Source organism: Drosophila mauritiana, chromosome 2R (genome assembly GCF_004382145.1).
Source record: "Drosophila mauritiana strain mau12 chromosome 2R, ASM438214v1, whole genome shotgun sequence".
In the NCBI taxonomy this organism is placed as follows: domain Eukaryota; kingdom Metazoa; phylum Arthropoda; class Insecta; order Diptera; family Drosophilidae; genus Drosophila; species Drosophila mauritiana.
In genome coordinates, this window is record NC_046668.1 from 10,252,383 (window position 1) to 10,264,197 (window position 11,815).

Genomic DNA, 11,815 nt, shown 5'->3' on the forward strand with positions numbered 1-11,815 from the left:
GAAAAACAAAATGCTAAAATTGTTGAAATGGAAATTATGAAAGCGCGACATTCAAGTGCAAGCAAATAACGTTTCGAATGCACTGAAAAAAAGCGTAGCGAACTTTTGATTTACTAAATCAATTAAATATATTAGCAATGAGAATTAATAAATACAAATGCAAACAAAAATCGATATATATTATATACATATATGCATATATTTTCAAAATTTTATAACGAACCAAAAACCAATTAGCAAACAAATTTAACACGGTGAACGGAACACGAATGAAGAAGTTTTTTAAATTCATACGCAAGCAGAACTAAGAGTCGGTAACGATAACGATAACAAATTCGCACAGCAAAACACTTCCAAAAATGAAAGGTTAAAACTAAATATTAAACAATTTTACTAGGCACAAGAACGAAATTGGGTTAGAAGAACAAAAAAGGAAAACTCCATTCAAAATAAACCGAATTTTTTAAGCAAATACAAAAAATTGTTGTAATGGTCAGCATGGTAATTGATTTTAGGACACAGTTTGTGGCCGATATCCAATTCGAGGGAGGATGGAAACAAATTTTGAATAATGGAAAATTTTAAAGAACTACTAACGTATGTATCCAGATATGTACTGCAACCAAACACCAAAATTCACACTGAATAAGCAAACGTTATATTTATTAATTGAGCAAAACTAAAAACTAAATCTACGAATTGAATCAAAATACAGCAAAAAGAAACCAACTGCTGCTTTTCTACATACGAGTATATATAAATATATATATATACATATATAGACACATATAGGCATATGTGGACGACATGGAAAAAGATAACGCAAAAATTGTTTCTCATATATTTATATTAATATTTAAAATAAATAGTTCAAACATATTAGCAAACCAAATACGCGAAATTAAAACAATTTGAGGGAATATGCGAAGGCACAGAAACAGAAAACTGAAGCGTCAAGTTTATATGTAGAGATATGTATGAATGTAAATTTAAAGTGAACAAAGAAAACCCAAACAAAATGAAGTTAAAGCAAGATGCTTAGGTGAAAATTTAATTAGTGTGTACTTAAGACAAGAAACCATTTAACAATTGAACGATTAATTATTAACTTAACTAGGCATTGAAGCAGCACTCAACTAAATAAAACCGATACGAAACCGAAACCGAAACGAAGCCGAAAAACACACAACTCGAATTGAACTACTGTACTTATTCGTATGCGCGTTGCTGTAATATAAACGAAATTCTTATGTTGAATCGACGTCGAATGGGTAAACTCGATGAATCGATGACTATATCTACCACAGCAGAAATTATTTATTTAACAGTATATCGGAATAATCGAATCGAGTCTATTGGACTGGAGCGGGGACCGATTGTCATATGTCATTTGTAAATTCATTTGCACTTTTCTTTCTACTAATTACGTTTAATTAATGGATTAATCATACGCCTAAGTTAACACTAAGTTAACACTCATCATTGTACATTGTAATATGTTTTATTCCTAAGCCGAGCATTAAATGTAATTATTTATGTATAAAAGCAAAATGATTCTTTCGCCCATGTATAACACTTGCGCCGACTTCTCTATCTCCGAGTCTGTCCCCCCATCCTTCCTATCTCTTTTAATCTCTATCTTATATATACGAATATATAAACGACTATTTAATTGCATTTCTTTGTATTAAAACGAGTAACAACACACTAGAAATTGAATAAAAAGCCTCAACAAAATATTCAACACTTTTCATTTCTCTTGTATGTAAGATTGCTTCATTTTCAACTTTTTAAATAAATGCTCAGTTGTTTCTTTTTTGTTCGTTAACGAATGTGTGCAGAGAAATCGTATAAATAAAAAATATATATAAATTCAATTTCGGTATTTTTAATCAATTATAAACGATTGAGGTAAGTATACTCATTTGGAGACATATTAGATTGAATCTTCAGGCAGTAGAATCCACCATACTAACAAAGTATAAACGAAAGCTAAAGTGCATTCCATTTCCATTTTAAAGCATTTCACATTTTAGTACTTGTTTACTTTCTACATTAATTCTGATTAAAGTTTCAGTCAAATTTGTTCGCAGTGCAAGGGAATAGATATATCGCAGTCAGGCAATGTCCACCGATTTCGTGGAATATCAATTGCACATTCCTGGCCATGTCGGAGGGACTTGTAAATTGCAGCCAAGAACAAGATAGGTGGTCCCCGCCTCTGGTGACAAATGTTCGCCATGGGGATAATGTAAGGGAGTCGACCACCGACGCAGAGTCCTCCGCCAACCAGGTTCCTCCTGCTGAAGATGACAAATCACATGTGCTGACATTTGACATCGGTGCTGGGGGATTAACATGTTATGGCCAGGGCCCTCGACTCCTTGGGCAGTAAAAGTGTTGGCCATCGCCCAAGGCAAACACTGTTGTAATGGGACCTGCTGATGGTGCTCCTCCGCCACTTGGACTCCTCCTTTCATAGCCAGCAGACCGTGGACAGACCACACAAGTGGCCAAGTGGTGGCTACTGCTTTGCATAAATGTCCCAGGTCCGTCGGTTCCCTATCTCCTTGGCGGCAGCCTCCACATCGGTGGCTTGTTTAATTAAAAAATTAAGTTCCAAATCCCAGACCATTAAAAAGATTTTTATTTATACCTTTTAATTTCATCAATCGTTGCGACGGCAGGTGCCGTCCATATCCACATCCACATCCATGTTCCTTCTCCATTTATCCAGTCGCCCGGCGAAGTTTGTTTTCTTGCCTTCTCCTTTTCAGCTTTTAACAGGAAACAATTTCATTTGCGGGCAGAAATTCTTTTCAAATCTGCCGCCGTTAAGCAAAAAGAAAACATGCCAAGAAATAATAAAAAAATTGAAAAAAAAACTATAAGGTGACTGAGAAAAACCAATCGATGCTCTTACTAAAGGTATTTGCACTTGTAAAAAAGGTTTATTGATCCAAGGAAAATTGGGAAGCTATATGGAAAAACAACTTTATAAGGTGTGTCATTAATTTTGAATTTATTAAGTTTCTAGAATTCTAAGCTAGTTTTCTTTTAAGCTAGGACTTAAACTTAAAAAATGTGTTATGGAAACGAAATAATTATAGAACGACTTATTGAATTCATTTTAGGGAATTTAATGTTCGTTATGGATAACCCAAAATCTTGTCCCCGTTGGTGAGCTCGGTTTCCTTTTTGGCCAGAACGTTTTGTTGGCCGTTCGACATTCGGGCAGCCCGAAAGCGAGGCCAAAACCCACGGGCTGCGAGGCAGTTGCCTTTGGCATTCAAGGCGACTGTGTGGCTCAGATTTGGTTTATGAATGTCGCCATGTTGCAAGGTGGAGCAAGGTGGCCCAGGGTGGTTCGGGTGGTGCAGGGTGCCGTCGTACATTCCGCACACAGAGCACACAGGATGAAACTGTTGCCTGCATACGGCATGCATATTTCGTATTTTTAGTACAGCCATTTAACATCATCAACTTAAATATGCGTGCAAGATTTATGCACACGTCGCTCGGCCAAAAAGGGGGCGGCCGTCTGACCGGGGGCGTGGCCTGGCCAGACCTGGAATGGAATGGCATTAAGAGCCATCGAACTGGGCCCAAAATGAAATGCGACCAGAACGAGCACGTGATACTAAAGCGTTTGAACGGCCAAGAGTCATGAAGCTCGATTTTCATATATAATCTTTTATTGATTCACTAGTTGAAGAATACAACCCTTTTTGTATTTCGATAGTTTTTGAAGAATTCAAAACCAAATTGTTGCATAAACAGATGGTAAATATTCTCGAATCGCTTGTCAATTGTTCAGACAGCCCATCTGAATATCTTACATTCACATGGGCTGGCTCACTATTTATGCATTTCCCGAAGTAATAATCAAGTGAACTCGGACTCACCCACGCACCTCTCAAAAAGTATCTGTTCTGTGCAATTGAATAACGTCATTATGCCGCGCCGTCCGATCTTATGACATCTGCAACTTGCACAAGCTCGCAGATACTTTATTGATTTCTGCCGTAGCCGAGCACTTTGCGCAATTCCACAGCTCGGATACAAATCCGAATTCGAATATGAATATGAATCCGAATAGTGGGTAACTGGGTAAACATCTTCACCTGCTGCGCCGCCTGCGGCGGTCGTTCAATATTGTGGCTAGTATTTAATGAAAAGCCCGAAGCCAAATAAAACCGAATATTGAATATGAAAAATAAACGACGTGAAAATGGCGAGTGGCGCCAAATGCGGCTCCGATGCATTTGTTTATGGCCGCCACATTTCGATGATAAATCGACGATGCCGCGGCTAATTACGCACGGAGTACTGGTAGGATTGGCTCTTGGCTCCCAGATCGGAGTTCGAGATCGGAGTAAATGCCCCGAATCAGCAACGAAATTTGTCTTACGCTTAACGCTTAGTCTAACCCAGTGCTAACCGGTTGGTCTTAACGATTTCCATTTATTTGTACTTGTCAATGGCAACATGAAGACTTTGATTTCAAGATTCATTGGCCACCGCATACTTCAGATTGGCGTGTGCCTAATTAACTGCAAATGAAAGAGCTGGATTACTCGGCCAATGCATTAACTAAGGCTCAAAGACTTGACTTTAGATTTTGTTTAAACATTTTTTTACTCCGCTTTTATTGGGTGTGGGGATTGTGTTTAGAGTGTTTCATTAACCCCTTTTTATTTGAAGTTTTTGGTGACACAATCGACTGTTAAAATATACACACCATTTTTAATGCACTTCTTGCAATTTGTGGGTGATAAAAACGTTGTGATCACTTGTTAGCCATTTTCATAAAAATACGAATACTTTAGCAAGTTTCCCTTAAAAAAACATTAGATGACTTAAGCCAGTAGCCAAACTTGTGAGTAAAAATATAATAGCGCTCATAAATACTTTCGAAATGCCTAATAAAGAGTATAACCAATATTTTCGACGATGGCATGCGTTTTTAAAACACTTTTCGTACCAGTAGTAGCCAATTAAACAAAAATATTGGTCTGGGGAAGTAAAGAGACAAAATAATAATTAATTTTAATGTTCTACTACAATATTTTAGTAAATATATTAAAGGATTATTTAATCACCCTAATCAGCGAAATATTTTCAACAACGGTGGACGCCACGTCCTGTGACCATAATACCCAACCATCTCTACCAAATTGCGGATTGGAAAACACAGGAAAGCATATTTTCCGTACGCCTCCGTCTCCCGTGACAATCAGCAGACCACCGGTGGTCAGTGGTCACCTGGCGAATGCCAATTGATAAATAACTGTCATTAGAGCCGAAGTGCGGCTCATTTTCTCATTTTCCCATGGCTCGGCTTAGTTGGCCCCATAGTCCAGATCATTTTGGCCCGCTGCAGCGGCGAAAACTTAAGCTATAAATAAAAATTAATGCTTTTGAATAAATTGTGCCGGGCGAAACGAAGCGATACCCCTACTTAGCATATCGGGTCGGTATCTTTCTGTTCAATTCAGTTTGGTTCAGTTCAGTTCCATTCGACGGTGCCTCGGGGTAGGCATTTAGCAAAGTGTCAGTTGCGAACAAGGTTAGGCTTTGGGTATTAGAGGCGTCCCACGTCGCCGTCGGGTGGTTTCACCTGGCTCTAACTTGACTAACACCACTGCAGATTGGTGGTGGTGGTGTGTGCTCGTGGTGGTTCTGGTGACTTGGTGGCTAGCTGGTTGGGTGGGTGGTTGTACTAGCCGCTCACGGGTTTTAATTAATTTGGTGCAACATTTTGCACTGGGCCGAGCCCAACAGCCCGACTTGGTCAATGGGCGCATATATCAAGACAATCGCCTGATTGGCAGCCGCATACATTACCCACATCCACCAGGTGGCTGGGGAGTGGGGCTGGGACCCACCTGTCAGCGGTGCTTATGATTAACTGTCAGTTGTAACTGGTTGTGATGGATTTATTGCTGTCAATTTGACAAATCAATGCAGCAGTTGGCCGTCCATCGAAGGCGTTCATTGGGGCGATCAGTGCTCAACTCGCGACGAGTTAATTGGAAAATCATCGAAGACTGGGAACTCGGCGGAGATCAAGGGGAATGCAGATTAGCCCAGGTGATGATGCACAGGTAACTCGATAGACACTGATCCCCATGTTAACACACCTTTAATTTCCGTGGATTACGAGGAATTAGTCTAATAAAAAGTGAATGCTTTTTTATAAAGTTTAATGGTGCCAGGAGATTTAGTTATAAACAGCATAATTTAAAATTATTTTGGAAAATGTATATCTCTTAACATTATGTGTTATAAGATTAACAACAAATTAATATGAATTATTTTGTTTGGCTTAATTGGACAAATATGATATAAATATTGTGTCTACATTGGAAAACTACTATAAATATTTAATCTCATTCGATTTCAAGTGGATTTTTCATTTGCACAGTTGCAATTCAAAGTAATCGCCTAAATCCTGATTTTTTAATCGGTCTATCCCACAATCAATCAGGCAATCGTTCTCCGCCAACAAACCAGCGAGTTTGGGTTGAATTTTGAAGCTCCGATTTCTGCAGCAACTCCTGGTTAACTTCCCTAGCTAAAATGGATGAAATAGAGAGAGAAACTCAAGATCCGAGGGGACCAGTTTCGACTTTACTACCGTCTGTCACCTGATGGCAGGCAAATATTAATTTACCGATATATCTTTTGCCAGTGATTTTGTTTTGCTGCACAGTTGGCTAATGAAATCGTAAGTGCTTTTATCTCGTAAATAGTTGGCTGGCCGGGTTCGGTTTGTGTTTGGGTTTGGTTTTGGGTTTTTGGAGTCAATGGTTTTCCATTCCTGTTTCTCTACCGGTTTGATTTGCAAACTGCGGCATTTAATGAGCCACTGGAATGGCCTGGATGTTGCGGCGGTGGGAAAAGCAGAAGGACCATTTGCACCCAAATGCCCAGCTAATGGGTCAAGTCAAGTTTCACTTTCAGCGAATCGAAAATCAAACTGACAACTGGCCTGTGAAATATTTTAACGCCATTTATCAAAACGCCAGCGAAAATTGCAGCCCAATTCTGAGTGGCTGACTGACTGGATGACTGACTGACTGCAGCTTGAAATCGCTCGGGGGCTTTGGGTCTCTGAGGTTGCGGGGTTGTCCAAAGACCCAGACAGCCACTTTGTGTCTGTGTCAGTCAGTCAGCGTCGGTTGGGTCACTCAGGCACAGCTCCAAATGAATTATACGCACTTCAAAGTTTCAACACATGCAACACCAACAGCCGCAGCGGCAACACGCAGCAGCAACAACTGCAACAACTGCAGCAGCAACATGCAGCAGGGTCGCCCACACACAGCTGGCAAAATAAATTATCATCGAAGCTCACATGCCCTTAGGCGGTGGCCATCCCAGTGACAGGCGGCTGATAAAGTCATGGTCGTCACTCCGACAGTTACAAATAGTTTCAGAAGTAGGTAACGCCAGCGTATCGAGTTTGGGTGGAAATATGAAATATCATAGCTCTTTGCATGTCCAGTAGGACTGGGAGATGTAGGATGTTCTATCCGGAGCAATAATTACTTGGAATTCCCACAAAACGTAGTTTTAATACTACAAACTCTTACTTTTACCTTTGATTGCTTTCTCTTATTTGATTGTATAGTAGAGGAAAGCATCTCAAATATTAAGTTAATGAATGAAATCACTTATTACTATAATATATAAAGTAAAATAAGTTATTTGAGACTGAGTATTATTCATAGGAAAGCAGAATATTTGAAAAAATATATATTATTTATATTAATATATTATTATCTAACTATTACTATTTCTATTACTTGATTGTACTCAAACCCTCCGTATGAGAGTATAACTTTCGCTTGGTTTAATTTTCTTTAACTTATTTCTTTTTTGTTTCAACTGCCATCAATATTTCATGCAGCCAGTTGTGTGTAACTTTCGAACTAAGCTGTTTGCACTTTCGGCAGGTTGGCTCAAAGTTTGATGGCCCTGAATAATTGATGTTGCATGCCACGCAAGACAGCTGTCGTATTGGTTACGGAACTGGGTCACCTAATCCTCCGGGGCGCGATGGCAAATGTTGCGATTGTCGTCGCATTTAGTGGCTCATTTCGATTCGGGCGGCTGGCGGCAAATTGCAGTAATTAACAGGCCTATATTTGAGGTGTTTATCGGATGGCAAGGAGGTTCCACTTCCAGGCCCCCAATTACCCATGCTCGTATGCACAATGAGATGCTGGTGCTGATGGCGATGGCGATGGCGATGGAGCTGGAGATGGCCTCGCCCCATGATGACGGGCTTTTGGCACCGCAATTTGGTTTGGGGCAACAGATAAATTGATTTCAGTCGGTGAGCCGGCGTTTTAATTAAACGAGCGCCGTTCATTACGACTCGAAATGGTAATGGAAGCCGCAATTTCATTCATACTCACAGAGAGTATTTATTCGCACTCAAAGAGAGTGCTGATTGAACCATTAACTCTAGCCAAGTGCCCAGTGACACCTCCTTTCATTCAACTCGCACTCGGCCTGAAGAAGATATTAACTTCATAATTGATAATTGAAAGTAGTTCTTGGACGCGAAAGCCCAACCTCAGCCCATCCCAACATAGCAACCCTCTGGTTATGTCAGCCAACAGCCTGGCCAGTAGCAATTTAGGCCGCTCCCGTTTGCCATCCTGCGTTGTCCGTTCGGACATGATTATATGCCCTCGGGGCCAGCTCCACATTGCGGATGCATTGGGGAACTGGGAACTGAAGCCCGGGACCTGCACTTGCAAATGAGCTGCATTTTGAGACATTAAAGGGCACTTAGCATAATGATTTACAACTTTGATTCACGCAATTAAATTGGAATTTCTGGGCCACAGTGGGACCAGTGTGGTGGAATAAAGGAAATACGATAAGTAAGCTTCAAATTTATATATCTAACTTTATAATAAAGTAAAGATGCAAAACTATATTCTAACAAAGCTTAAGTAACTGCTGCAATTAGTATCTCACCTAATAAATTTAGGTAACCTTACACTTTTATTGAGTATGTGCACATGATACCCAAATTGTGGAGTTCACTGTGCCGCTTCTGCCGGTTCAATGGAGCTGAAAACGCATCGACATCATCAATGGCCGCAACAACGACCAGAACGACGACAACAATCATGCCCGGAGGCAGTCACACGGACAATGTTATTGACACCCCAGCGACAAGGTTTCGATTTCAGGCCCTCCAAAGTTCCATGTCCAGTGTGCAGTGAGCATCCCAGTGCCCCATCCCATCCCACTGTTCCACCCAGCGCCTATCTCCTCGACATTCACACCCAGGATTATGGGCAGACGAGCGCATCCTTTGTCGACATGTCCTGCGCTTGATTGGCACTTTTGCTGAGTGCGTCTGATTGCCGCTCCGAGAGTCGGAGGCAATCAAGTGGAATGTCCAATGTCATCGGCGATATGTGGGTGCACCATCGCCAGGTGTCATAACTCGCCGTATTTATGGGCATGGTGGGCTAAAGACAAAACGGGCACAAAATATGCTATCTAAAGTGGCATTTCATTAGCCAAGCCCTAGTGGGGCTCCATAAATCAGCCGAAGATCAAGTGGCCATCACATTATCGAATCCAATCGGATCTGGGCAATCTGCGGGTCTGCCAACTTCTCACTTCGCTGGGCGATCCGATCCGATCCGCACCAATTCGATTCGAATCGATCCGGTCTGGCTGCTCGGCGGAAATTGATCAATTACAGAGAGCACTTCGCCTTGCGTTGCCGTTTTGGACCAGTTTTTCCCGTCCGGCAACGGATAATTTGCATAAATACGAAGCAAAGTTCAGACGCGAGCTCAAGTGGCCCAAAATGTGACTCCATCTAAGTTTGGCCACCGAGCTCGGATCCCATACGTATATCCGAGGCCTTAATCTCGTCGTCGACGTTGGCCAGGCCGGCATGAAAAATGGCCGAAACGCCTTTAGTGTCAATTTTATGTTATCGTTTGATTTATAATAACGCTGATAGACGTCGATATTTTAATTGATTGCACTCGGCCGGAGTTTCCAACTTATTTCGGGGAATCTGTGGTGGTTTCTACACTGATTGCATCAGTCGCGCCAATCACTTTCTATAGGATTAGGGGCGAAAACAAAGGAAAGCAAAGGTAGTGACAAGTTGTATCTGTTTAGAGATGATTTGAACAATTTTTTATATAAATAAAACTCATTATCCTGTTCGGATGTTACAACCTTCATTAGATGGTCAATTTGTCTGTAAAGATCAGTGTCATTTTCCTACAAAACCCATTCCTTTTGAGTCTGGAATTCCTCCTGCCCGGCGACCTGAACAGGGCGATCTTCAAATCAAAATACCAGCACCTAGACCTCGCTTCCTTTTTCCCCATCGAGTGATTCATGGACATGGCAAAGTAATGCGAAGTAAAAACTCAACACGAGCAGCAGTTGGATGCAGATCGCAGATCCGGGGCCATCGAGCAGGAGGAGTAGAACAAATCGCGCGGTCTCCATTTCGAGTAGATGAAGCTCCATTAAGGTAGCACATAAATAAGTCGGGTAGTCATCCAAGTGTCGTCCTCTGTGGCCGGGGCCATTTAATTTCCGACTAATAATGACAACCATATAAAGTTATTGGTGGCAGGGGCCGGAGCAGACATTGTTTGTCGCGTGATAACTTCATTTCCATGGCCCGCCTCGCAAATACGCGGAATACTCGCGCAGCGGGGGACATGGTTACCGATACCCTCTGGGATACTCTGAGTTACTCTGGGATGATCACGTATGGCGTATCCTTTCCGAGAGTGGCGGCCTACACCAGAGACCGACTCTGTCAGCATATATCAGCCTAAGCCTGATTAACTATCGGCCAAACGGACGCGTATGTGTGCCAAAACACTTGGTATACGAGTATTCTATCCCGAAATGGAATTCCTTAGAAACCTGTAGCTCGGAGAATCGGGGACTTTGGGCCATCGCAGCCCCAATGTGGCCGAGATGCCCCGAATGCGATAGCGAAAATTTATGACTTCATTAAGGTAACAAGCCAATATGTTTTCAACTTCGAACTGGGTTGGGTTGCGTTGGGTTGGTTTGGCTTATTGGAAACGTTTAAGGAGTTTTATGAGCTCGTTGTTCCCGTTGCCGTTGTTATAGCTATTGTTGTTGTAGTCGTTGACCCATTTCAAATGGATTACCCAACATGCATAAATAGTTTAAACGCCTCACTTCCACCGATTCGTGCCTTCGGTTCTGTGGCGAAAAGATTTATGGACTTGTCGTTCAGCAGCTACCTCTGCCCCCCAGCTCCTCCCTGATCCTGTGGGAGACAAAAAGAATTAACCGAGTCGAAAGCAAATGAGCTGGAATGGTCATACGGGCCTGAACCCTTTTTATGATTGCTTCGGCAGTTAAATGAACTTATAGCCGCATTTTCAACTGTTCGCCAGACGAGTGCATGGCGGCCAAAAGGGTTGGCTTTTTTGGGAGGGTAGGGAAAAACGTGTTAACTTGTTGCATCCAAATCGAATTACGGAGTGCGTCTGGTTGTCTAGTCAACTGCGGAAAGGTGCAATCTAAATACGGAAAGTGAGTACATGTGAAAAATATCGGGAAATTGTGACTTTGTTAGATAAGCGGTTATCTTGGCAAACAGAAATTATGTTTGACTTAAAAATAGCCTAAAATTTACTCATTCGTATTTGTTGAAATATAATGAAGTTCAAATAGAATAGAATATATTTTTTTATCTATATATTCACTACCAAGCAATTAAAAAAACTTGACAACCCTTGCATTTGAATATTTAGCCTCACAAAAT